This window comes from Chiroxiphia lanceolata, chromosome 14 (genome assembly GCF_009829145.1).
Source record: "Chiroxiphia lanceolata isolate bChiLan1 chromosome 14, bChiLan1.pri, whole genome shotgun sequence".
Taxonomy (NCBI): Eukaryota; Metazoa; Chordata; class Aves; order Passeriformes; family Pipridae; genus Chiroxiphia; species Chiroxiphia lanceolata.
This window is the reverse complement of record NC_045650.1, coordinates 2,426,680-2,437,103: the sequence shown is the minus strand read 5'-3', so window position 1 is coordinate 2,437,103 and position 10,424 is coordinate 2,426,680. Positions and strand designations below refer to the sequence as shown.

General features: G+C 52.0%; 1 long non-coding RNA gene across 1 annotated transcript; it reads left to right on the top strand.

Annotated features, from left to right (window-relative positions):
• The first annotated feature begins 7,110 nt into the window (after positions 1-7,110).
• On the top strand, positions 7,111-7,986 carry LOC116793877. The gene is made up of 3 exons (XR_004359619.1): positions 7,111-7,199; positions 7,423-7,515; positions 7,922-7,986. It is a non-coding gene; the product is annotated as an uncharacterized LOC116793877 (long non-coding RNA).
• The last annotated feature ends 2,438 nt before the right edge of the window (positions 7,987-10,424 follow it).

Below are 10,424 nucleotides of genomic sequence, written 5' to 3'. Positions count from 1 at the left end.
AGAGCTACAGCTGTGAGAAAAACACATGAACCAAAAACAGTGGCATCAGCTGATTGGTCTTCAACAGCTCGGGCTGGCCCACAGCTGGCCCACATCAAACCCTCTGTGCCCACTTTGGGTGCAAAGGTCTGGATTATGTCCTTTAAAATGCTCGGGACAACATCACGGTCAAACAATCCCACCAGGCTGCTGGAAACCTCCTCATCCTCCTGCCTGGATGGTTTCTGACTTACAGGCTGACCAGGGCAAGTTTTCTTTGTGGTTTTAGATGGGATATTAGGAAGAAATTCTTCCCTGTGAGGGTGGGGAGGCCCTGGCACAGGTTGCCCAGAGAAGCTGTGGCTGCCCCATCCCTGGAAGTGTCCAAGGCCAGGTTGGACAGGGCTTGGAGCAACCTGGGATAGTGGAAGGTGTCCCTGCCCATGGCAAGGGGTGAACAAGATGAGCTTTAAGAACCCTCCCAACTCAAAGCATTCCATGCTCCTATGACACAGAGGGGTGTTTTACAGGTAGAAAGGCAGGAGAAGAGAGGAAGGTCCCCCTCAGAGCAAACATCCCAATTTCTTAGAGCTTCCCCCCAACTCAGGTGTGTGGATTTCAGACTTACAACGGTGCCTGATTCCCATTCCATGCTCCTCCTGGAGCAGATCAGTGCCCAGGTGCTCCACACACCTGCAGGTGTGAGGGGAACCACCACAGCAGGTCCCCCAAGGTGGCTTCAGCTCATGTGCCTCCAGTGTTTAATAGTGAGGGCTCTGAGGTGGCCAGCTCCCTCCTTATCCAGGGAGAAAAAACTCCAGGGACCTCCCAGGGAACCCTCCTTCGGATGTCCCTGCTTTCCCAGATGATGATAAAAACATACAGTGGCTTAAGATCTCACACACCTTTGGAGGAGAGGAGGTGAATCCCACCCTCCAGGCCCACACACACCCTTGGGGTATGGTCACCTCTTGTCACCACTGCTCCTGTGTGCTGGAAGCTTCTTCAGGAAAGCTCCCTGAGGAGCATCCCTCGTGGCTGTGCAGGGATGCAGGGATGCAGGGATGCAGGGATGAAGGAATGCTCCTCAAGCAGTGCCTGATGGTGCACTCAGAACATGAGGGGAGAGGTTTGGAGCTGAGCATGAGGCTGGAGCAGCAGGTAGGAGGTTCTTCACCTGCTCCCGAGAGCAGATGGAGGGGCCAGAAAGCTGAGTGGGAGTGGGAGGTGGAGCGGGAGGTGAGGAGAGGAAAGAAGAAGAGGAAAGAAAGGGGTGAAGGGAAAGAGAGGAGGTAGAGAAGGGGTGAATCCTGCAGCAGGGGTGAAGCAGAGACTGGGGATGAGCTCCAAGCCCCCTTTGCTGCTCCAAGCCCCCCTGGGACAGGGATCCAGGCTGTGGAGCAGGCGAGTGCTGTTCCCCAGTAATGGTTAAATCAATGTGTTTACGGATGGTGACACTAGAGTGACACACAGTGGAGAAGCCTCATGAAAAAATAAACAGGTAATAATCACACTGCCATGTGCACACTCCACTTCTCATTATTCCAGAGGAAAAAATAAAAAAAAGGCCCACCAGGGTTGAAGGCTTCAGGAGATTAACCATTCCCTCCCTGGATAGGGCTGCCCACGGGGGCTGGTTCTCCAGGGGCTCCCCAAACCCCTGTCACAGAGGGAGGTGAGACCTCACTTAGCACTGGGACTTCTGGGAGAGGGTGAGGAAGAGGCTCCAGCTCCAGACAGCCCAGTAACAGCTTGCTGGTCTCTCACAGGAGTAGCTTCCACCTCTATTTCTGCCCAGCTCAGCTGCTGCTGTGGGCACTGCTGCCCTCCCCAGCTCCCCAGAGCCCACTGCTGTGGGCACTGCTGCCCTCCCCAGCTCCCCAGAGCCCACTGCTGTGGGCACTGCTGCCCTCCCCAGCTCCCCAGAGCCCACTGCTGTGGGCACTGCTGCCCTCCCCAGCTCCCCAGAGCCCACTGCTGTGGCCAAGGCTGTCCCTGCACACGCACACAAGCTCTGGGGACCTGCTCCCCCAAGGCTCAGTGCAGGCACAGAGCCTGTGAGACAACTCATCTCCTCAGATCCCCCCCTCTGCCTCCCTGCCCCAGCTGCCCCTGAAGTCACAGAGGTCCTCTGGCCAAGCAAAATGTGCAAAAATCGAGGAAATGAATCAAAGTCAAGTAGAAATCAACTGTGGAGATGTGTTATTCAATACAGTCGTTTGCAGATGACTTGAGGAGAAATGTTTAACAAGCAGATGGTGGTAACACCCCTCAGCTGAGTCAGGGATTGACCTGGGAGACCCTGGAGGCAGGTGTGGAGAGCTGGGGGGTCCTGCAGGGCTCTGAGGGACCCCCACCACCATAACAGGCTATCTCCATAAAGCAGAGGTCAGTCCAGACCCCCTCCTCACCCAGAGCTGCCAAACCACAGCCATCCCTGTGGCCGGGGAGAGGAGCAGGAGGGTTGAGCTGAGGTTGGGAACTGATCTCCCACAGAAAACAGAAAGAAAAGCCCCTTCAGAGTGTTTAACAAGTTCTGAGGAAGACTCCACATCTCCTAAAGCTGCTCTGAGAGCAGCCAAACTCTTCTTTGCTGTGCACTTCCATTACCTGCCCTTCCTGTGCTTAAGTGGCTACATATGATATCCCCCCACTGTGGGATCGTCTCCCATCAGTGCCAGTAGGAGATGGGTGAAGTTGTTCCAAGTTAAAAAAGAAAAAGCCCTAGATGGATGTATGAAGTGAACTTAATGCTGGAAAAATATTCCTGGACTGACTGAACCAATCTTTTCCCTCTGTTGCCCCAGGAAAGTTTGGCTGGGAGAGAGGGTCAGGAGGAACAGGGTGGCCAAGACAGGCAGCTCAACTCAATCTGAGGGGCTCACAGCCCCTTCTCCCCCTCCCACACTCCAGCCTGGGGGCTACTTCTCAACCCCTCAGTGCCCGTGGGGTCACCCTTGGTGTGGATGGATGGATGGAGGAATGGATGGATGGATGGATGGATGGATGGATGGATGGATGGATGGATGGATGGATGGATGGAGAAAGAGCTGAGATGCTTCCCCTCCACCCAGAGGTGGTGAGGGAAGGGATAGGGAATGGAGTAGGAGGTTGAATTCCAGCTCCTTGGCAGTTTAACCAAGAAAACCAATGTTTTGCTGGGCAAACCAGCAACCCCCGCATCTAAGAAGTTGCTCAAAAGACATTGTGGTGTTGGAGGGCTTGGGATGCCCCCATGTGTCCAAGCAGGAGCCACATTTGAACTTCCACTTGCCAGCAAAAGTGGAGGTGCTGTTGCTCGTCCTCTGCTCTCTTGGCCCTGGGCTCTGCTCACCTCCCCAGCAGGCACATGTTGGCTTGGTTCAGATTCTCAAACAGGCACGTTTGGCCCCAAATCATTGATGTTTTTCCAGTACCAGGCAGCAGAGCTGGTTCTTGATGGCATTTTGTGTGAGGAATTTGGATCTTACCCTAAATCCGCTCGGGAGGAGGCCCAGCTCCGAGCTCGGGGCTGCCCTTGAGGACACGGACTGCTGCCCACCTCTGATGGCACAAACTGAAAGAGGGGAAATTTAGGTCAGATATCAGGAGGGAATTGTTCCTTGTGAGGGTGGGCAGGCCCTGGCACAGGTTGCCCAGAGAAGCTGTGGCTGCCCCATCCCTGGAAGTGTCCACGGCCGGGTTGGAGCAACCTGGGCTAGTGGGAGGTGTCCCTGCTCATGGTGGGGGTTTGGGACTGGATGATCCTCAAAGCCCTTTCCAACCCTTTCACATTTTGTGATTCAGTGATTCTATGACCTTACTGAAGGGTTGATCTCGTTGCCCAGAATTCCCTCTGCTCACCCCAACCCCAGCCCACCCTGAGATAAGGTGGGGGAGCCCAGAACCAACGGAGGGGCCGATGAGCCACTGGAAAGCGACTGGAATCCAATCTCATCCTGCCCTGGAGCATCTGTGTAAGCTCCTTTTGGGAAGGCTTTGGCTAATGCAGGGGGGATTACAGCAACAGCTCTCCTGTGTGGCACTGCTTTGCTTGGGATGTCGGACAAGCAAATCGATCAATCAGCCTCGATCCAACCCCGAGGAGAGGATAAACGTTCCTTGGCTTTTTTATGGAGACAGGGAAACTGAGGCACACGGGGATTTAAGTGGCTTTAAAAGAAAGAAAGGGGAAATGAGAAGATAATCACAGAGCAAGTCAGGCACAGGGAGAGAGGGATGGAATGCAAACCTCTCATGGGCCAGGCATCAGCTCCAGCAAGGTTCCTCTGATGGATAAGGCTTCTGCTCCTGCCACTGCTGCAGAGAGGGCTGAGCACAGGCTCCAGCCTCTGCCTCCCCCTGGGAGATGGGCAGGTGAGCAGAGGGCTCCTGGACAAGGACACATGCATGGGAAAGACAGACAGACCGACAGGAGAGCTCAACTCCGGCTCTGCCCAGGCGGGAACGGGAAAGGAGGGGAAGAAGACAAGGTTTTGTTAAGACAGTGGCTGGACCCTCAGGACTGAGAGCTCATCCATATTTCAAACACCAGTTAGACAAACAAAACAAGAACCAGAGAGGCAAGCAAGGAGCCCGTTTGTCATATCAAAAGGGGTTTCAGTGGTACCTTCCTTGCCCTCCTGTCCCCTTGAAGTTTGTAGCTGGGGGGGAGGAGAAGGGACAGCTCCCTCTCCAGCCGAATGGCTCCCTGCCACAGCCGGAGCCGGCCTGTGTGTAATTAACCTCCGAGCCAATCCCCCAGTGGTGGCTGCCAGGCAGATCAAAGAACTCACACATCTTTGTCTGAAACCGGCAGCCAAGGGGAGCTGGGAGGAAAGCAGAGCAGGGGCGGGAGAGGGCCGGGGAGCGCGTGTGTGTGCTCCTAATTGATAAAAAGGGAAGAGCGTCTTCCTCCGAGAGATCTCCAGCCCCATCAAAATGCAGCAGGAGAAGAAGAAGAAGAAGAAGAAGAAGAAGAAGAGGAAGAAGAAGAAGAAGAAGAAGAAGAAGAAGAAGAAGAAGAAGAAGAAGGGGAAAGAAAAAAAAAAAAGGCTTTCCTTTTCCTTGCAGGAGCCTGCCAAAATCCAGCTGCTTCCAACAGTGGAGGTGGTCGCAGAGGGTGGGCACAGGGTCTGCTTTGCTCCAGCTTTGTCCAGGGTGGAGGGGGCTCTGAGGCTTGCCCCGGGGACCCTTGGCAAGGTGAGGGACTGCAGGAGCACCCCAGGGGGTGAGGTCAGGCCTCTACCTCATCTTCTCTTGCAGCACCAGTGGAAGGAAGGGTGGGAACCAGCCCGGCCCCACAGCTGACCTGACGGGCTCTGGTGTGGGGATGGCTCGAGTTGTTTATCACTAAGTGCATTTTTTGGAGAGTGGCCCAGACAAATGACTGAGGAGCTCCTGGCTGGAGCTCAAACTACTGGTCTAGACAGAAGGGATCACCAGATGTGGCAGATGCCAGGGCCAGGAGACCATGGAAGGAAAACACTGCGAGGGGCAGCTGGGCTTCAGCAGCGGTTAGAGGGGGTTGACGTGAGGAATGGTCGAACCCCACAGGTAACTGGGGGGAAGGAGGAACTGGGGGACCTTCTGGGTCTGACAACGACCCAAACTTCTTGTTCTGCCCATGGCACAAGTGGCTCAGCTGCTTCTGCTCTCAGGATGACCAGGTGGCTTCACCCGCTGGCACAACACCTGATGGGAGAGATTGGGAATGCTGGTGTCACCAGGCATCTTCCCAATTCATTCTGGCCCTGAGATTGCAGGCCAGAGGTCTTTCTTAGAGCCTCACAGGTGAAATGATTCTCAAATAGCTTCACCCACCCAAAAATGAGTCTAAACATCCCACTGCAACCCATGGGGAGGAACAGCAGTGCTGCCCAGGGCTGATTCACTCAGCCTGGGTCGAAGTGTGAGGCAGATGGAAAAAAAACCCACCTGCCAAAGGGGTTGTTCTTCCATCAATTGCAACAAAAACCTGGATTACCCAGGAACTGGGAAATAAATCAGGGTTTTTTCTGCCCCACAGACTCTGGGGTTTCATGGGGTTGCTCCTGAGCTGAGTCCAACAAACAGTTTGTGTTTGGCTGAACACAATTTTAATACACTGCATATTCCTTGATCCACAGGATTCAGTGAGGTTGGGCTTTTCCTGACAAAATGCCCAAGGCTATGTACACGTCAGGGTGCAGAGATGAAAAAGCAGGATTCTCCTTAGGGCACCTCCTCATGTTCTGCAGCCTTGGGCATCCTGGGCTAGAGCATCTCTTTACCCCAATAACCACTCACATTGTTATTTAGAGTTGGTTATTTTGCTGGACACGACGTCTCACTCGGGAATAAAACAACCTGGTTCAATGAATTTTTTTAATTGGATTTTTTTTTTTTTTAAATGCACAAAATAAAAGAGCAGAGGCAAAAATTTCAATTATTTGCTGCAATGCAAATGTAGAGGGGTGGGGAGGCACCATCCCAGCATCACTGAGTTGGCTGTGCTTTCCAGGGCAGGAGTCTCCTTGCAGAAAAATCTTGTTTTGCTTTTAATTCAAGAAGAACACAAGTCAAAAAGGAAACTTGCTGGTGATGAGGAGATGTGGCATTGAGGTTGTGAGGGAGGGAGGAAGGAAGCAGGAGTTGTCTGTGGATATTGTGCTCTAGAAATCTCCAAAGGACCTTTGAAGGGATGGTGTGACCTGATAAAAGGGCAAATTAAAACTGGGGGAAACCAGGACACTGCAGCCATTTCTCGGTTAAAATAAGTGATTTATTCCTTGTACTTTCAGGACAGAAATCATTGGGGTAATGAAAGTAAAAAGAGATTGGTTGGGGTTTTTACTATTCCCCAAGGGTGGGGAATAATCAGGAGGAAAAGGTAGAGCAGGTGGATATTTTACATTCTTGTCAAAACTTAGACTCAGAAAGGCCATTTAATTTTAGCATGTCAAGCTCTGAGGTCTGACAAAGTTATCTCTGTGTTCAGGAGCGTAGGAACTCCCCAGATCTGTGGGGTGGAACCCAGATATGTGTCACTCACACCATGAGAGGGAACTCAAGGATTGGACAAGACATTTGGGATCCAGAACCTGGTGTGAACAGGGCAGTTCAGCCACATTCCCAGCAGGATCCACACAGGGAAACAAGGGATAACAGACACAGGGAAACAAGGGATGACAGACACAGGGAGTGGGACCTGCTCTGAGCCCTAAGATTTCCACAGAAAAGATCTCCTTTAGCTTACTCAGGTTTGGGTTAAGCTCACACTCCTGTTCCTTCTGGTCCAGAGCAGCTGAGGGGGTTGTGTCCTGCTGGTTTTCCTTCTCCTGTGCCTGTATCTCACTCCCTCTCCAGTTATATTTCAATAAAATCTACCGTGAGGTTTCCCTGACCCTGACATTCCCTCAGGCAGATTTTGTAGAGAATCCTTTTTAAAACAGTACTAATGAGACAACTTTGACTTAATTACAGCCAATCATTGATTAATCCACGAGCTCACTCGCTGACCAGAGTGAAATGATTGGATTTCCCCTCTTCCCACCTGACTCGGAGCAGGGATTGCAGGTATTGGCCGGATTTCTGGAGCTCACCACGCTGCTCATGGCAAGGAGCCAGGTTTGTGGGGATCCAGCAGCTCCGTGGCTTCCTCTGGGAAGAAATCCTTTCCTGTGAGGGTAGGGAAGCCCTGGAATGACTTCCTAGAGAAGCTGTGGCTGCCCCACCACTGGAAGTGTCCAAGGCCAGGTTGGATGGGGCTTGGAGCAACCTGGGCTAGTGGAAGGGGCTGGAACAGGATGATCTTTAAATTCCCTCCCAGTTCAAATCATTCCATGATTCTGTGATGCTGTTTGGATGAGTTTTTACTGGGCAGGTTTTTTTTGCAGATTCCAGAATTGAAGGCTGAAGTTTTTATACTTTATGCTGAATTTGCAGTAACTTCATTATGAAGCTTCCTAATGAACTTCCATAGGGCTGAGTCTTGGTCTGAAGAGGAGAAGACCAGGAGGTGAAGCAGCCTGCAGGTATTGGAGAAGGTAAGAGGTTGGGTTTTGAGATTTGAGGGGTTTTTGCTCCTTTGTGTTTTCCAGAAATACTTTGAATCCCTAAACTAGCAAATTCCAGGGATTCCTTCCCATCTGCACCATTCTGGCTGTTCATTTAATCTCCTTTCTTCCCAGGAATGAGGCTCAAACTCCCCAAATGTCTCAATTCAGCATTTCTGTCAGATAAGAAAAGGTTATATATTAAATGCTGGATTCCCAAGGCGCCCCTTCCCATCCAGCTGAGGGTCCCCTCCCTCCTCCAGCCTGAGGGCTCAGCACCCATCCACGCTGGTGCCCCACACCCCATCCCTGCTGGCTTCCAGGGGGCTGCCCCATCAAAGAGGACCCTTGCTCCCACATTTTGTAGCAGCTCCCTAAATCCCATCACGGATCCAGCCCTTTGTTTCCACAGCTCGTGCCTGCAAAGAGATGAAAAGCGCTCCAAGGAAAACAAGTCACTCCGCGGGCAGAGGAGCTGCTGGAGCCCAATTCCCTGCAGATTTGCCCCTTGCTGTGGATTCTCTGATGTCTGGAGTGGTGTGAGCTCAGACTAGAAGGCATCCCACACTCCCAGGGTTTTCCAAGTGGCTTCCTTCTCCCAGGTTCATTCTCTGGTGTCCCACTGGGGCTGAACATGCTGTGGGCTTGTCCTCCCTCAGGCTGTTGGTGGGGTTTGGGTGTTACATCCCGTCGCTTTGTTTCATCCTGTCTTTTGATATCACATTTATCAACCACAGGTAAACGTGCCTAAAGCTGGAGAGTGAGTTCAGGTGTCACTGGGTGAGTGCAAACACCTTCCCCTGGGAAACAGATTCAAAGCAAGTGTTCTACTTATGGGGGCCAAAAATGATTCCTGTTTCAGCCTTGCCCAAAACCAAATGGACACAGATTTTCAGCTCAGTCCATGAGCTTATCGTGCCCAGAGAAGCTGTGGCTGCCCCATCCCTGGAAGTGTCCAAGGCCAGGCTGGAGTAACCTGGGCTAGTGGAAGGTGTCCCTGCCCAAGGCACAGGGGTGGAGTAGATGACTTTTAGAGGTCTCTTCCAGCCAAACCATTCTGGGATTTGGTGATTTTATGAACAAGATCAAAGCTTGGCTCCTCTTCCCCCCGCCACCTCCACCTGTTGCGCTCTCACGAGAAACCAACCCTGAATTGCAAAGCTAGCTGAATTCCTGGTGAGCAAATCAGTGCCCCCAGTTTTGGTGGCAGCCTGGGTGGATGGGAAGGCTGCTCCTGGAGCTGAGCCGTGTGGTGTGTGCAGATGAGGAGGAGCTCAGTGCCACAGGCAGCCATGGTGGGGTGTAGCCCTTCCACGGCAGAGGAAAGCATCACTATCAAAATCAATAGCTCTTCTTCTCAGGGAGGAGAATTATCTAAGCAGGGAGAAGTGGTTCCCTTGCAGCTGGTTGACTTTGGTAATCCATTATTAATGCTTGAGTTACAGGCCTGGCCCTCTCGAAGGCCGTGGTGGTGCAAGAGGGCACCACAATTGTTTCCAAACGTTCCGCTCTCCAGCACCATTGCTGTATCCAGGGAAGTTCCTATGGGGATTCCTGGCAGCCTGTGCCTGGGGGTTGGCTCTGTGAAGGTCTCCAAGAAGCCTGATTCAATATGTCATGATAAAATCTTGACATGAGGGCAGATAGCAAGACACACCCCATCCCTTTGGGGGGGCACCTCACCCCCGAGCAGAATTTGGCCTTCCTTGCTGCCCTGATGTGTTGGTGACTGAACAGTCTCCAAAGGAATTGGTGGCATTACAGACAGGAAACCCAATGGAAAAAACTAAGGGTGTGTTCTAAAGGAAGGGCACAGCATTTGGATGTGGTCATGGTTTAGATCCAGCTCAGTGCAGATCAACTGCCCTGATCCCAAGTGTCCCTGTGGCTCTGGAGCAGGTTGGTGACACTGTCAGATGCCAACCCCCATCAGATTTCCTCTGTGTTTCTCTGAAGAACATCCCAGATTGTCCAAGGACAGCTGCAGTGCACCGTGGAACAGCTCCAACCCCGGCTCCCAGACCTGAGCCCGCACCTCAAACCTGCCTTTGGGTGGTTTTTGTCTTTGCAAACACAGAATCACAGAATGGTTTGGGTTGGAAGGGACCTGAAAGCCTGAGCTCTAAGCAAGGCTGTACACACAGAATCACAAACTAGTCCGAGTTGGAAGGGCCCACAAGGATCATCAAGTCCAACTCTCGAGTGAATGTGCAGCTCAATTTTAGTCAAGAAAGAGATGAGAGAACCTCAAAAAAGCTCTTGACTAATAAATAAATAAATTAAATCAGTCCATAGTCTAAAGAACTCTTCAGAGTCAAGCCTGAAGTCACAATGGGATTATAGAGATGTTCCTTCACCATGTTTTATTCAAGTAAAACTTTGTCCGAAGCTGCAGGACTCAGGATAGGGCAGAAAATATCAGCCTTTGTA